The sequence below is a fragment of the Pholcus phalangioides genome, unplaced genomic scaffold (assembly GCF_987345545.1).
Source record: "Pholcus phalangioides strain wild (caught in Gottingen) unplaced genomic scaffold, Ppha-v1.0 ptg000012l_1, whole genome shotgun sequence".
In the NCBI taxonomy this organism is placed as follows: Eukaryota; Metazoa; Arthropoda; class Arachnida; order Araneae; family Pholcidae; genus Pholcus; species Pholcus phalangioides.
Genome location: NW_028301605.1, coordinates 3,186,537 through 3,190,200, shown reverse-complemented (window position 1 = coordinate 3,190,200; position 3,664 = coordinate 3,186,537).

Here is a 3,664-nt window from a genome sequence, read left to right as displayed (position 1 = left end):
GCGTCCAATTACAAAAAACTTACATTGTTTTCCCGCATTTCTGCCAAGAAGTTTCAATCAGTTTTATTTTATCCGAAGATATATATATATATAAATAATGTCACTCTTTGCTATTCATACGAAGGTTTCAACAACTGGCCGATGAGAAGATCAATTCAGGAAATTCAACTGCCTCTGCGGATTATCTGGTGGCAATGTCAGCAATTGTGAGCTTTAATTTAAGTCTGATTGTCCAAACGAAATCCCGCTCAACGCACACGGTCAAAGAAAATAGAATTCGTTACAAAGGCAACGAATTCTCTTTCTAGACTAGGGCACTCTCACCCGACAAGTGAGAGGATGTGGGTTCGGTTCCCCGAGGCAGATGAATTTTCTTTCAGGAATTCATCTTCCCATTCCTTCATCAGGGTTGTTGGAATCTTCGTGGTTTTTTTTTATTATTATTTTGCTTTCCTATTTGTAGATAGAGATTTGTTTATCGTAGTTGTCGTACTGAAGAAAATCGAATTATCTCTCTGCTGCTTGTTAATATGAATGCCTTTATAATATGAATTCGGCATCGTTGGCAAAGTTGGCTTGAGTTTGAACAATATTCAAAATAATAGATGTGTTTGTGGTTATTGGCGTTATCGCTGTAGGTTGATGAAGATCCGCAACTTACGGGGGAGCAGGTGGGTCTGGTGCCCCGGACGCTGGACCAGAGAAGGCGAAAATTTCACCCTTTAACCGCTCCTTCAACATTACAAAGGAGTGCGAAAATGCGCCCGGCTAACCAAGCATCTAGTTACGGCCCTGGCTTGATGTGCTAATTGGATTAGGGTCAAGGCTGTCTCATTGCATGCGAGGGGGGAGGGGGGTGCTATGATCATGGTATGTGGGTATAATTATTTTTGTGATTTGGTTTGCAAATTAATAGGCTATTTCCAGCTCAGAACATCCCCTGCACAAGGCCTACCTGATTGATATTGCCAATAGATCATGTAGCCTTATACACTCGTGTAAACCAGCACCTAGAGCCACTTTGGTGGTCGAGTGGTCATAGTGACGGACTCGTATCGCGACGACCCAGGTTCGAACCCCACCGTCGCTATAGTGGTGGTCGGCTGTGTGTGTCTCGTTAGCACCTCCTAGAGATAGAAGGCATTCGCACGCTGCTCGTGACGTCAGCAAGTAGTCCATTTTCACTCAGAATATGCAGGGACAAAAATTCCGCTGCTTGTGCCAGTATCATCGTTGTGTGGAAAAGAAATGATCGGGCGATTGATGATTTCTATGCCTTACATTTGTGAGCCAATGAGGAGGATTCTGCGCCAAAATAAGAAGAAACGAAATTGGATGCTGTGGTTCGAGATGTGGCAAACTTGCTAGGTAGTCTTAGTGACGCTACAGATGAACTTGACAACCCGTGAGGAGGCCGTCTCTCTCTAGGAGGTGCTAGCACAACTCAGGTCTATCGCCGTGGACAATTTACTAGCTAGCTATTACTAACTAGCGAGTTGCGCAGGAAATGTAAATGTGTGCACCCAACAGACTGAGTGCGCATCTAGTGTTGTGTTTCATTTTTAAGTGCCGCCATCTATGTTCCAAATGTAAAGTGAATGAAGTGTAATGATTGAAAGTAAAATATTTGTGCCGTTTTTGCAGGCCTATTGCTCTCTGTGGCGAGACTTTTAACTGGGAGATCGGCTCGCATTAGCACCTCAAAGTAGGGAACCACAGGAAACCAACTTCAGCCGACCATCACTGTGGCCCCAGTAACATGTGAATGACGAAAAGAATGACCTAGAACTGTGTTTCCCAAAATGGGCAATATCGGCCCCCTCCCCTCGGGTGGGTGATGGAATGGTCCAGGGGGCAATAGAAGCTACGGGTATAACATAGGATCCTATGGGTTCGCTTCAGTTGGGGGGGGGGGGGGAGGGTGATGAGGGGAAAAAAATTTGGAGGGGGCGATGGAACAAAAATAAACTGTGAATTAGAGCAGTGGTTTTCAGCCTGGGTGTGGAATATTGGATATTCTGGGGGGGGGGGGGAGCACAGGAGAAAATCAGAAGAAAGATGATCCACGACAGGTGGTGAAGGGAGTCATAGAGAGCTGTGAAGAGAAAAATTTTAAAAGTGAAACATGATTGAAAAACATTACTACTTTCAGAATTCATCTGCCCCCCAGGGGCATCTTAACCCTTGGGTCTATGTGGGCATGACCCGGGTCTTCATGTCTATAATGGAGGGAGGGGGGACTGGCACTATAATATAGTGCAGTCCCTCTCCCATATGTCCCATATTATTTGATCTGGTATTATGATTTTCATATGTAAGCTGTTACTTCCAGTTAAGTATAGAGGGCCGCCAGAGCAACGGTTGATGTTTTGGAAAGGTCAATTTATATCATGCCAGGATTCCAGAGATTGATGTTAAAATTTCATTTCGTAATAAAAAAAATAGAAAGTATCTCACTCTTGGATGAAGGTAGAGGGGGTTCTGGATAGGACAGGGGGTCACGAGAAACAAATGGGGATCCATATTGGGGCCATGAGATGAAAGAGGTTAAGAAACACTGACCTAGAGCATGTGTAAATGACTGACGTAGATAAATGACTGATACACTGACGTAGATAAATGACTGATACACTGACGTAGATAAATGACTGATACACTGACGTAGATAAATGACTGACACACTGACGTAGATAAATGACTGATACACTGACGTAGAGCATGTGCAAGCATATGAATAACGGGCCGTTCAAGCATTACGTCAGCAAATTTTTAGACATTTTTCACCCCCTCCCCCACCTTTATCAGCAAAACTCTGACCCCCCCCCCTTGTCAGCTCAAAATTTCGTCATCTCTGCCCCCCTACCTCCTAACACATATAGGTGGGATTGGAGACGTGCGGGGGGTGGGGGGGCACCAGACGATCAAAAATATATTTTTTAATGCAAAAACTATTTTTTCATAAAAATTTCGAAAGAAAATACCTTTATATGTCATTATAATAAATTTCTGTTGGTTTCAATGCCACTTGAAGGCTGAGAACTCAAAATTTCCCTTTAAGAAATTCATTTCGACCCACCCTTGGCCCGTGGATCAAATGTGGCCCTCAATGTTATCTGATGTGGCCTGCCCCCCTTTAACCCTAATTTTGTAAAAATGAACTAAGTGGAGCATTTTTACAGATCGCTTAGGATGATTCGATTCTATGACACAATTCCAGAACATTTAAGTGGCCCGCGACACATTTCCAGATCACTTAGATCAGTGAAGCATTTATAGATTACTAAAGTGGGTCTATAGAGGACTTATGAATAGGGAGAATGCCAGTTCAGGTGCCCACAAACTAGCGAAAGGTTTTTCTCGGTTTTGGCACACCGAGTAAGATGCCATTAACAATATTTCATATTTTTATAAAGGGTCGTTGATGACGTAAGAATCATACAACCCCCCCCCCCCATGTCATCAAAGGTCAGCAAATGGGAACCCCCGATCTGTGTAAACATGAAAATGACCGAAATAGTGACCCATGAAGCAAGGAACCATTTCGGTGAGCGATCAAAAGAGTGACCTAAAAAGCAAGAATCTGTGTCAGTGAGTGACCAAAAGAGTGACCTAAAAAGCAAGAATCTGTGTCAGTGAGTGACCAAAAGAGTGACCTAGATTGTGT